The 13,763-nt window shown below is 38.9% G+C and overlaps 1 long non-coding RNA gene across 2 annotated transcripts; it reads left to right on the top strand.

The window, feature by feature from the left end:
- Positions 1 to 1,232: 1,232 nt before the first annotated feature.
- LOC149024148 (uncharacterized) lies at positions 1,233 to 3,480 on the top strand. Of its 2 annotated transcripts, none has more exons than XR_016171423.1 (3): positions 1,233 to 1,375; positions 1,546 to 1,596; positions 3,100 to 3,480. It is a non-coding gene; the product is annotated as an uncharacterized LOC149024148 (long non-coding RNA). The 2 variants fall into 2 exon arrangements; XR_016171422.1 differs by having other exon boundaries at positions 1,233 to 1,439.
- Positions 3,481 to 13,763: the final 10,283 nt, after the last annotated feature.

Genomic DNA, 13,763 nt, shown 5'->3' with positions numbered 1-13,763 from the left:
GTCCGAGATTATGAATGAATAGGCAGAACAATAAATAATGCTGAAAGTAAATCCTAAATTAAGAATATGGAGGGGTAGATAGAAGCGGGAATGGAGGGAGGAGAGAAGATTAATAAAGAAGGTTACTTACTTCAATTGAACAAACGAGAATCCAACCAACCCTAACAACCAGATCTAGATCTAGAATGATCTAAACGCAATGCTAGACCCAGAGAAAAACGAATCTAAAAAAATTGAATCTTGAACTTGAAGCTTGAACTTGAATTGCATTACATAAAAAGATTAAACCTAAACATTGAATCTAGAAATTTAAATCTCACAATGCAAGCAAAGAAAACTAGAGAAAACATAAATAAACTGAAGAGAGAAGAAAGAATGCTTCTACTAAGCTCTAAGACACGTTCCCTTTGATGGAGTAGGCCTCCTTTATAGAGTTTACATGAGATATGAAGCACGGCGAATTTGAATAAAACCGGGTTCTACGACTCATCCAATTAGGGTTTTGACGACTAATCGCGCCAACTTAGAGAGATCAGATGCATAATCCCACCGTTGGATTTGAGGTTTAAGTAGCGGAAGCTCTCCTCCAAAATCAGCACGATCGGACATCGGAGACCGCGATGAAGGGTTTGATCAAAACTGGACTGAGGCATTCAAAAAGGGATTTTGCTCATCCTATCGAATATAATTTTTCCTCTTTTCTTCTTTAATCAAATCCAAATAGAAAATAAGATATTGAGGTATGCAAGACTCTTTCCATCTGGACCTCCAATAATATCCAGATTTGATTTAAAATCCAATAGATCAAATTTGCCTTTTATCTCTTCAATATTTGGAGTGGCCCGTAACACACATCCAGCCCATCAGCCGATCAGGCCCATTTCGATTTGAGAATTTGAATGGACTCTTGACGAGTAAAATAGCATGATTCAAGCCCAAAACTCCAAATATTTGCTTAAATCTTGAAAAGTCCTAAAATCTGCAAAAACAACATAAAACCCAAGGTAACTCCATTCTAAGTGTATAAAATGCATGCTTTATGCCTTAAGATTTCACACATAAATGTGTTCATCAGCTTCCTCATCGATGAGTAATTTAAAATACTTCAGACGATGAAGGAGAGAAATAGAGAGGTTAGGGTCTTTATCTCATCAAAGTTTGAGGGTTTTGATCTCCCACTAAGTTGTTCTAACGATTTTGGTCCATATTTTTAAATTTTTTTAGGGAAAAAGAAAAAAAGAAAGCTTAGGGCAACCTTCTTCAGTGATGCAAAGGATCTATATGCCATACAAAGTATTACTGACAGGAAGCAAGAAGAAGCCAAGAGAAGCCATGTGTCATCATTCTTGTTGCAATCAACAGAAGGTTAAGAGAGGTCTCTGGTCTCCTTGTAGATTTTCTCCTATTGTTAGTATAAGTAATCTCTATATAAATTTTGGGTAAGCTTTACTTGGACTTATGAACTGTTTAATAAACGTGTTGCTTTCTAGTATAATTTTTGTTTCTTTCTTCATGTTTTTCCTGTAATTGTTTGATTCATTTCAGGTGAAATGGCTAAATAAGAAACTTGATAAACAATAGCCTTTCATTGCAGAAGTAAGCTTCCTTTCTTTTTTTGTTGAATGTTCATCAGCTTGATTTTGTTATCATTTTCTGTTTATTTGATGCAATATTTTCATTGTTAGATGTATGTTTTATGATTGTTTTCAGAGCTCTCAATCTGTTTAAATAAAAAAAAAAAATTGGCAGGTGAGGTAAAATCTCAGCTTAATCTTAAGCTGACTAGTCTTATAATTTCCTGAAAATGGTATGAGAAAAGATCGTGCATTTAGTGGAATATAGTAGGTCAAGTTTATGTGTTTGTAGTTGTTTATCTAACAGGAATACTACAATGCTTATTGTAGTTAGTCAGTCGTCTGTTCCAAGAAATATGTGCTTGCTCAGTTCAACTACACTATGCTGTAAATGATATTTGATATTGGGCTTTTGATCATCAAACTGTGAAAACTATTTTTGTTTGACAAGTGACAAGTGATAGGATTATAATTGAATGTTGTTAGATTGAATTTTGAATGCAGTCTTCAAAAATTAATCTTTCTATCCCAAAAGTTGCATTGGGCTTGGGCTACAGAGTCTAGATGCAACTTTTCAGGAAGGCTGAACCATAATTTGATAGAGAGACGTCTGGTAATGGCAAGTTATATATAGAGTAACATGGTTTTCTTTTTCTTTTTTTTTTTTTTTTTTTTTTTTTTTTTGGGGGGGGGGGGGGGGGGGGTGTGGTGGGTGGGATGGGGAGAGGGTGAATCTACTTATTTTCATGCTGCATGGTCATGGTTATGAGGAAGAGCTCTCAGAGCAACCATCTAAAACTATTCTCTGGCAGTCCAGTGCAACTTTTGCACTATTAATGTGAATCTAAATGTTAATAGTTAATTTTTGTAACCGTTTGGCAGGCGGATTTGGTGGGGGAGTCCAGTGGTAAGACCAAGTGATATAGAGACAAAGTGTTAGGTATTGGAGCAGGGTTCATGAAAGGGGAAGTGTAGCCATACTGGCATTCTCAGTTGGACCTATTTGGGTTATTGTGTTTGGTGGTTGAAGTGTGCTTTTAAACTTTTGTGGCATGCTTTGCTTGCATTTTTTTTTTTTAAATTATATCTTAAAATAGTGAACAAAATTTCATGCTAGAACACCCATTTCATTAAAGTGTCATCCAGTGTACTCAAGCAATGAAGAATGAAGGCCAAACTAGCAGCAACTGCAGGTTCCTTTTTTTATCTCTTGAAAGAACGACAAATTGACCAGACTTAAGATTTTACTTGGAGGTGCATTAATGTCATTCTGAAAAATAGCTTGAATACGTTGAGATTTCATATAGAAGTGCTCTTTGAGCTCTGGTCTTCCTATACTGGGGTTCTAATTTCAGAAATTTAACTATTGCTCATCCAGAAGACCTTGACATTAGTTTTCTGATCTACAGTACTGATTTCTACATTACTGATGGCATGTTCTGGCCCCTTTATGACAGTGCTTGAAAGTAAAGACAAACAATAGACTTTATGTATATTTGAGATTCTACTACTTTTTGTTGTGCAGGATCAAGACACCTACAGTATTTCAGTGATTTCTGAAAGAGGGAATACTATCCCCGTTGCTCCTCAGAATTTTCGTTATTGAGCTTCTTAGATGTTCCTTGTCCATCTGAAAGCAAGTGAAGCTTGGAGGATGATTGGGACAGCATGAACTATGTCAGTTTTCAAATGGAACTTGCAGACAGATGTAGTGTGGATATAGATGTGGCGGAGGAAAACTTGGCAAAGCCTAAAATAGAAGAAAAAACAGTTCATTGCTGATGTTGTACCATGGTGTCATAGCCTGGATATCAGGTGTTTGATCCCTTCAGGGCTGACAGGTGATATAGTGCAAGTTGAGCAATTCATTCTGGAATATTCAAACCATAGAAGTTACTTTGTAATTATTTTCTTTTCTCCTTTTTGGTTGTGGTTGGGGAGGGGGAGAGGGGGAGGTTCTTTGGGTCAGTCTCATTAACTTGTGGTCATTCCTTTGTCATGTTGAGACTATTTTTGGCTATACCTGTAGAAGGTTCTGCTTTCTATACAAATTCTATTAAATTTGAAGTATAAGTGAAATGTTCTTTTTTTAATCATCCTATGATTAAAAGAAAAGAACATTACCTTGATCAACACCTGATTAGGGGTCAAGAGAGTAGGGCCTCTGCTTCAAAATCAACTTTAATTGGAGTTAGGCTATCGGTTCATGTAGAAGGTTAACTGTGAAATCCCACCTAGTCCTAACCTTGTTACTGTGCCAAATGTATACCTACCATATACATTGTTCGATTTATTCTCTATTGCATTAGTTGCCTAGTTTCATTTGGTAGAAGTGTACCTCGAAGCTGATCTACCCTCTCTACGATTTCTTCTTGTGCCTTCTATTTTCCCTTTGATGGGAGGGTTATCTTAAGTCATTCCCACGATTGATCCTTCTATCCCTGTTGTTCTAGAGTGGATCTCCATACACTCTATAACCCTGTGTTTTCCCCACATGATGATTTCAAAGAGAAATCAAATGTGATCTTCATGATTTGATATTCCTTCTAATTGTTTCAAGACTTCAAGCTTTTCATCTCCTGTTCTTCAATCAAAGGTTAGTAATCTCTCATGTGTTGTATTGATCTAATCTTATTATGTTATATTCGTTGTGATTGAGACTATGAAGAAGATGCTGCATCCTTGCAACCATCTCTTCTACTGTCTCCTTTCATTCTTAAGGTTTTATGACCTTCATATTGATCTTCGCCATGATCCTTGTGAAATCTTCATGAAGCCATGATCATACATTCGAATTGATTTCAAAGCATGTTAGATTTATTCCTTGTTTCTTACAAAAGATTTATTGTTAATTGTTTTCTGAAGATTTTGGGAGAAGAAAGGTCAAGATAAAAGCAATGTCCTCCATCTCTTTAGAAGCCTAGTACTCTCCCAATTTCGAGGACGAAATTATTTTAAGGGGGGAAGAATGTGAAATCCAGCCCAAACCTAACAAGGACACCCTAATTGCTTTGAGATAAAGAAAGACTTGTTTGATGTTAGACCTTAATATTAGACTCAATTTTAGTGTTATTATCCTTGAGAGCCTTAGGAGGTTATGTCCGACCTTTCCCTTAGAGTAGATCCAATGTCTTGAAGTGAAGGAAGAAGTCCTTGTGGGACCTCTTTGTGGAAGACATGATGTTTGACCCGAAACCCATGGACATTAACAATGATACCCCTTACTTGGGTACATTGTCGGTGTTTAGTGAAAACCTGCGCACCAAAGAGGGGTGAATTAGTTGAAGTACCAAATGAACTCCTGTGCTCAATCCGAAAGCATTTCTTGAAACTAGACTTCTTGATGGACTTGTAAAAGAAAACCCCACTCAATTTGACCCTGTATAGCCCTCCGAATCCCTTTTTGAAGTTGTTGAACTATTGCTGACTTTTTTGCTGAAACCTGTTTTGGTCGATGCCATCAACCAAAGAGCATCGACCAAAGTTGCCCAGACTCAAGTAAAAGATGTTGTTGGAATATTCTCTCACCTATTTAAGCTAGCCTCGTGTTTTGAGCCCTATTACACTCATTTAGACCACTAAGAACAAGAGTGGAGCTTCCCAAGGCACTCTCTTGGTATTTGTGAAGGATTCTTGCCCCCAATCATTGCAATCATTGTCTTTCTTCTCCAAATATCATCTTCTAAGGTATGATTTTCTCTCTTGCTCTCTATCTTACTCACTTTTCTTCTTCTTTTTACTGATGAGACCATGGCCAAGGTGCTGCAACCTTGCAAACACCTTGCCATGAAAGTCTCTTCCCATTTATACTTGTTTTTCCTTCATTCTTGCTATGCCTCACTTGCATCTTGATCCTTGCATATGCATTACCATGATTCCTTGCTTAGCAACTTGATTTCTTATACTAGACTAAGATGTGGAGTATGATTAGTCTAATCTCTGGCTTGCAAATGATTGTAATCTTGTTCCTAACCTATTCCCCAACTAATTCTTTAGCTACCCTTTCAATTACATCGATTTCTCATGAATGCTAGGATTCTTGTCTTTAGAACATATGACCTCAATTTGGGGGTTTTCATTTGGACCATTGGATTATGATAATACTTGCTAGGTAGGATAATATTTGCTAGGTAGTGTTCTTACATTGTTATTAATTATCCCTCCAAGTTTCGGATCGATCCGAGCCCCGAAAGACCGATTTCGGACCAAATCACCAAAATCCAACTTGTTGCTCAAAACCACTTTTGGTCGATGGTCTTTGGTCGATGCCATCAACCAAAGTGCATCGACCAAACATGCTACTGATAGCAACCTTGCTCCGTTTTGACCCGTTCGACCTCCGATTTTTCCGATTTCTTTTCTAACCTTTCATTTTTGTTTGTCTAGGGTCTTATTAGTATGTGACTGCTTAGGTATAACTTGGGATTGAGGAGTATCCTATTGACGCTTTTGTCCTTGGGCATCGGAGGGAATAGTATGGGATGTTCTCCAAAGATGCCTATCGACACTTTCCCGGGTTATTGGATGACATACATAGGATTGTCTAGTTGTTTGGCTAGGATGTCCCTATCGTATCAGACCCAAATCGGAAGGGCATTGAGACCGAACGACTCATGATAGCAGTGGAAATTTGTGGGCACTCAAGACCGGTGAGATGATCTGTGAGAGGTCATAAATCTCATTGTGTGAGCCATTTATTGGTAGGGTTGCAAATGGGGTCATATCCGTGAGGGGATGTGAGAGCTTCCCGTCTACTATTTGTGGATGACCAATAGGGTTGATGAGTCTGGTGGGTAATATCCATGACTCTAGTGTGAAGGATACCGGAAAGGATCCCGGGATGGAAGGAATAGACATATCTGGATCTGACATGATATGACTAAGTAGATGACTTGCGTTGGGCTAGGCTTTACCGTGACATGCGCTAATTGTCACATCCACCCAGCCGGTATCCTATCTGGCATGCTCGGGAATGTGATCCACAGCCCGAAGACCAAAGATCGAGCGGTCATGCCTCCCACATACACGATAACATAATCATGAACAATAAAATCAAGGTTTTAAGCAAGTAATAATCAGATCAAGTGAATTAGAAAAAGATAATCAATTAGAGTGCGGAAAGTATCAAGTATCAAATACAAATCAAGAAAGTCTCAAAAGAGAAAGAGAGTGATCAGAAGTCACTCCTTCTCTAAAGTAGCGGAAATGGTTAATCAATTCAGTTACAAATTCCAAAATCAAAGAGTAAATCCAAAAAGTTATTACAACACAACCAGGTTCAAAAAAGACATAAAGGCCTAGGCTAGAGTCTCTTCCGTCAAGTATAGAGTATCCTCGTAAGTGTACACAAAGGAGACTAAGCATGGCCTCTCCCAAATCAAGGTCGGACTAACTCTAGTACAGAGGGTAATCACCCTCGGCACCTTTTCACCATAATCTTCGTAATAGCAAGGACCTTCACCGTAGTATGAGGGATCCTGCGCCGCCTCATAGTAGGAGCCATCAATGTCTTCAGTACATGCAGATATGTCTAACAAAAACAATTACAAAAAAGGAAATGAGTTCAAGGAACTCAGCAAGGCGAATCGTTCCACAATACACAAATCATATGATACAAGTCACAATATGATGCAAGATGATATAAGACAATAATGAAATATGATTCTACTCTAAGTATGCTAGTCTCTAAGGTAGACATGCTTTAAGCCATAGCACCATACTTCTTTAGGTCGTCTGTCACTCCCCTCAATCATACATGATATCTTGGGTCTGCCGGGGTAATTGGGTAAAGTCCTCATCAGAAACCATGGTTGGGGATTAAGTCACCACTCTCTCACATCATCATTGGTATAAGTATTGGCGCATGTCACGGCAAAGCCTAGCCCAATGCAAGTCATCTACTCAGTCGTATCATGTCAGATCCGGATACTTTCCCTATGGCACCGACTAACTCGGTTATGTATCCTTCACACTAGAGTCAGCGTATCCTATGGCTACAACCAACTCGGACTACGAACTCATCAACCCTATTGGTCATCCACAAATGGTAAACGGGAAACTCTCACGTCCTCTCACGTGGTGGTTACCGGTCTTGAGCGCCCATCAACCATACTCTACCACGGGTCGTTCGGTCTCAATACCCTTCCGATTCGGGTCTGATACAACAAGGATTAGTCCTAGCCATACACCTAGACAATCCTATGTATGTCATCCAATAACCCGGGAAAGTGTCGATGGACACCTTCGGAGAATATCCCATACTATTCCCTCCGATGTCCAAGGACAAAAGTGTCGGTAGGACACTTCCCAATCCCAAGTCATACGTAGTCATTCCCAAGCTCAATCTCATCATATCATACATGATCAATACTTCATCATATAAACAAAGGCATATCATAACATGATTAATCATATACATAATCATAAAGAATAGTTAAGCATGATATTCCGAATGACATGTAACATACTATTACTGATAAAAATGCATCCAACAGTCATACATGGTTTAGGAGTACACATATGAGGTATATCTACTAAGTTTCCAAAGTAGAAGTATAATTGCATAATCAACGTACTTGAGGTAACGACCGTCCTTACCTTAATTGAGTCGGGAATAAAATCAAGAGTCACCAAGAATAGCCCAAAAGTCAGTGTTTGTACCCTAGACAACATATAATCAACATTAAAGAAGAAAGCAATCGAATCGGAGGTCAAACGAAACATTTTGGCCAAAAACAGAGTTGCTGTCATATCTTGGTCGACTGTCAGTCGACCAAGGCTTAAATAGTAACGGGCAGAATTGGGGATTTGGCCCGAAACTGATCTTCCGGTGCTCCGATCGACATGAAATTTGGAGGGCATGATTATGGCAATATGGGGACACTACACACCAAAATTATCACGATCCAACGGTCCAATTGTGAATACCCAAATCGAAACCCTATGTGACACCCAGCCCAAATCTAGCCCGAAGACCCGATCTGTTTTGGGTGAAGTCGGGTTTTGTTTAATGTTGACTTTGAAGTTTGACCGTGATTTCAATTTTACTATCTTTTAAAATCTTAGGAAGCCATGTCAGACCTTTCCCTTAGAGTTGATCCAATGTCCCAAAATGAGGAAGATGTCTTTGTGGGCCATCTCAGTAGAAGATATGGTGTTTGACCCAAAACCCATGGATATTGATGATGGTGTTTCCTTATGGAAACCTTACTTGATTTGGTGTTGAACTATTTATTTGTGAAGAAGAACTTGATTGATGGACCTAAAGCTTAGTTGGACCTGGTTTGAAGACATCCCTCCATACTAGGTAAGTAGTATGATGTGTTGAAAGAAGCCCATCCAAAAATATTGAAGTTAAGCCCATTAAATCCCTATTTTTGAATAAGCTGTCCGAGCAGTGGCATTTTGGTAAATATCTGTTTTGAAGATTTTCAAAAGCTTTATTTCCTTTAATTTCGTGGTAAAATATTCCCACCATGTTTCTAAACCTCTTGATAGTGTGGGATCGACCTTTGAACTTCCTCTTTGGCAACCAATCAACCAACAGGGTCAGTTTGGTCAGTTTGGTGAAACCCTAGTAACTCTTGAACTCTTTGTGCTATTTAAAAGGGGGAACTCCATGTGTTTCACTCTCAATCTGTTTCTAAGCCTTGGGAGAACGTGGGAAGATCCCTAGATCCTCTCCTTCGAAGCCAAGGAAGATCCTCAAGCATCTCTTCTGATTTCTTCATCGGTTTCTCTTCTAAAAGGTTAGTATTCAATTCGTTTCTTCTTTAATTCATTCTTTCTTCTCTACTTCTGATTTTCTGATTTTGAGAAGGGTATTACACTACTGTAATGACCTCTTCTTTAATTCTTTTAGCCCTAGAGTGAATTCCACAATTCACTCTATGATCTTGAAGCCATATGGCGATGATTCTTGAATTTGATTCCACCAAAGCTCTTAATGATACTTTCCCTAATTTTCTACCTATCTTTATGATTGTGGGGAAGGTCTCATATTATTACCATGACCTTCCCTTGTGTCCTCATGATTGAGGAGTTGATCCCTAATTTTCCTTGGACCATTGGAAACCAAAAGGGTGAGATTTTGAGGGGAAATTCTTGGGTAACTTTCATGAGAGGGTAACTAATTGGCAACCCTTCTATTTTCTATTAATTCTTTGGACTCTCCCCAAAACCTTTCTTGATTGTAAATTCTTTGTCCTATGGGTGAATCTTTATTCTCCTTAGTCTTTCCGTGGGATACACGGATTCTTGTTAGTAAATCCCTAATTGTATGATTTGAATTTCTTTCCTTTCACTTTAATTGAGAACCTTATTTTCTCTCATTGGTAGACCCTTCCTAATTCCATTCGTTATTTTGAAATACTAATGAGATATTCCTTTATCTATCTTGGGTTGTTTTTGTGGGAGTTAATTATGGGTAACTCTCATGGGAGGTAACCATATCTGAAACCCTAATGTTCTTTTATCTGTTGGAAACTTCCCAACACTTTTTCAGATTGTGCATTCTTTGTTTCTCTTTCCCATGGGTGAATCTTGATTCGTTGTTTCTCTTTCCCTTGGGTGATATTTGTGTTAACCTAAACTTGATCACTATATTTTCTTCATGATCCATGTTTAACCTAATTAGGATTTCTAATTATTCTTTCTTCGTTCTTGTTCTTGTTTGAGATCAGGAAAAAGATAATGCATCCTTGCAACCATCTATTCCATGATCTCATTCTATTCTTTGAGATCTATGATCATCATCATGATCTTAACCCTAGCTAATAGATTCTTGAAACCTTAACCCTAACCCTTGAATGATCTTTCTGGAAACTTTTTGTAACCTTCCATGTGAGGGAAACCTCATGGGTAATGTTTCTATTAACCTAACTAGATTTCCTATGATTTCTTGTTATTTTCTTGATAACAATCATTCCCTCTCTTTCCGTGTTCATAACCTTTTCATGAGCCATATGTTATGATGAAACCCTAACCCCTTTATTATTGACCTATTGAGATTGATTTTTCGGACTATGATCTCCCCCATGTCTTCATTTGGGTTAGGTTGTACTTGTAATATCCAGCCCTATTCTAACCTTGACCCTGACCCGGATCCACTGTTGTATTCAGGTCCGAGGACCCGAAGCGGTGGAAGAAGAGATTTATGGACCATTCTGATTGATGATCATGATTCGGAGACCGAGCCCATGGACATTGACAATGATACCCCTTTGCTTAAATGCATTGTCAGTGTTTAAGGAAAGTATGCGCATCGGAGAAGATTAATATGGTTGATGTACCAAATGACCTCCTGTGCACAATCCGAAGGTATTCCCCGAAACTAGACTTCTTGATTGAATTGTGGAAGAAAACCTCACTCAATTTGACATTGTATAGCCTTTCAAATCCCTACTTGAAGTTGTTCTAAACCTGAGTTTTCTGCTGAAAACATTTTGGTCGATACCATCGACCAAAATGTCCCAGTCTGCCAAGTTAATGATTCCATGGAATATTCCTTTTCTATTTAATATGACCTCGAGCCTTGAGCCTTTTGCAATCATTTTTCTCACCTGGGAACGTGGGGAGAGCTTCCCAAAGCAACTCCTTGGTTAGTGTGAAGGGTATTTCATCAAAGACACTTAGTTTATCATTGATTCTTGTCTTCATCTTCCACACTAAGGTATGACTCTTCATTCCACTCTCTACCCTACCATTTTCTACTCTTTTCTATTGTCATCTTGCTGATGGGACATTTGGAATGGTGCTGCAACCTTGCAACCACCACTCCAAGTGCCTACTCATGCTCAATCCATGATTCCCTTAGCCATTCATTGATGCTAATGCTTACATCTCATGCCTAGCATATGTATTCCATGATTTACCTATTAACATCATACCATTTGATATCAAACTCAGCTATAGAGTGTATTATGTCCATGTTTAACATTGCCATATGATTCCAATCGAATTTCTATTAGTTCCTCTAGCTATTGCATGCTATTCCTCATCAATGCAATTAATTCCAACTCATGCCATGATGTTTATCACTTGAACTTGATAGCTCAAATTGGGGCTTTTTAATTAGACCATTGGATTGGGTTAATTCCTTGATTTATAGTGTCCTACTACTGTTGTTAAGTATGCCTCCAAGTTTCAGATTGATCCGAACACCGGAAGACCAAAATCCCCAAAATCCACTATTCTACCCGAGGACTATTTTGGTCGATCATTTTGGTCGATACCATCGACCAAGACCATCGACCAAAGTTGTTCTTGACGTGACAACCTTGGTCGATTTTGACCCAAATGACATCCGATCTTCCCGACTTGTTTTCTAACTTATTATTGATGTTTGTTTAGGGCCTTAACAATTCTATTGGACTATTCTTGGTATTCTCAATTCATCATCAACTCATCCAAGGTAAGGATGGTTATATTCATAAATATATAAGTCATCAAACATTGAACTGTGCCTTATTCAAAGAATGAAATCCCTAAATTTCTTTCAATCATTATGATATTGTTACATATGTGTTAGAACAGTAACATTTAAATCTTTATACATTTGTTGTGTTATTTTATCATTTTGATTTGCTTATGTTTATAATGATTCGTTTCAATATCATGATTTGATTACTATTATGAATATGCATTGGATGCATGAGAAATGATGAGATTTGATGTGTGATTGCTTACGTATGACTTGGGATTGGAGGGTGTCCTCACGACACTTCGTCCTTGGGCATCGGAGGGAATAGCATGGGATGTTCTTCGATGGTGCCTATCGACACTCTCCCGAGTTATTGGATGACATACATAGGATTGTCTAGTTGTGTGGCTAGGTTCATCCTTGTCGTGTCAGACCCGAATCGGAAGGGCATTGAGACCGAACAACCCGTGGTAGTGTATGGTTGAATGGGTGCTCTTGGCCGGTAGCCAATCCGGTAGGGGACATAAACCATGCTACGGATACCTGAAAGGGGCCATTTATTGGTAGAGTTGCATATGGATAGACTTGGGCTCACGGGCGCTCAAGACCGGTAACCAATCTGTGAGAGGACGTGAGAGCTTCCCGTTTACTATATGTGGATGACCAATAGGGTTGATGAGTCCGAAATCCGGGATTTCTCGACTCTAGTGTGAAGGATACCGGAAAGGATCGCCGGGGCGAGGAATGGACGTATCTGAATCGACTTGACCGATCGAGTAGATGACTTGCATTGGGCTAGGCTTTACTGTGACATGCGCCAATACTTGACCAAATGGTGATGTGAGAGAGCGGTGACCGATTCCCTTACCAAGGTTTTTGATGACTTTACCGATCTTCCCCGGGCATTCCCAAGATATGGAAATGGGAGAGTGACTGACGACCCAGAGAAGTACGGTGCTATGACTTAAAGCATGTCTACCTTAGAGACCAGCATTCATAGAGTTAGGCTCATATCTGCATCATATGTTCCATATCACATTGCATTATTATATGTTCTGAATGTGTATGATTTCTAATTATGGAATAACTTCCTTGGTGAGTTCTTCGAACTCATTCCTTTTGTGCAAATGTTTTAGATTACATTCCAGGTACTAAAGATTACGATGGCACCTCCTATGAGGCGAACTATGATTCCACATACTACCCTCCGGGTAGTGACGTCGGTGATGATTCGTATATTGGAGCCGAGGAGGATTATTATTCGCACCAGGGTTAGCCCCACAGTTGTGTGAGAGGCGGGGCTACTGGGTTTACTTCATCCGTACTGTTGAGGAGACTACCATTAGTATAGAAGAAACCCTAGCATAGTGCCCCATTCCCCTGGTGTATTGTGGAACCTTGGATTTTGTAATTAACTTGTCTTTGAATTATTCCGGGGACACTTAGATATGTAACTAACTTGATTTGAAATACAATTCTTCCACTAGTTCTTGTTGGAGAGTAGGTGGCTACATACACCTTCTCACCCTTTATGATTTTGATCATACCTTATTTATTATCTATGTTCCGCACTCTGATTTAGTTAATCTTGTCTTATTCATGATACTTGGTATTAGCTGTTTTTACCATTGATTATTACTGTTCATGATTGTGTTACCGTGTATGTGGGAGCATGGACCTCAGATCATTGATCCTTGGACTGTGGATCACATCCCGGGTATTCCAAATGGGTTACCGGCTGGGTGGATGTGACAGTACTTGGTCTTCAA

This window comes from Hakea prostrata, chromosome 2 (assembly GCF_041222555.1).
Source record: "Hakea prostrata isolate BN-2017 chromosome 2, UWA_Hpros_2, whole genome shotgun sequence".
NCBI lineage: Eukaryota > Viridiplantae > Streptophyta > Magnoliopsida > Proteales > Proteaceae > Hakea > Hakea prostrata.
The sequence above is the reverse complement of the archived record's forward strand: the minus strand, read 5'-3'. Positions and strand labels throughout refer to the sequence as shown.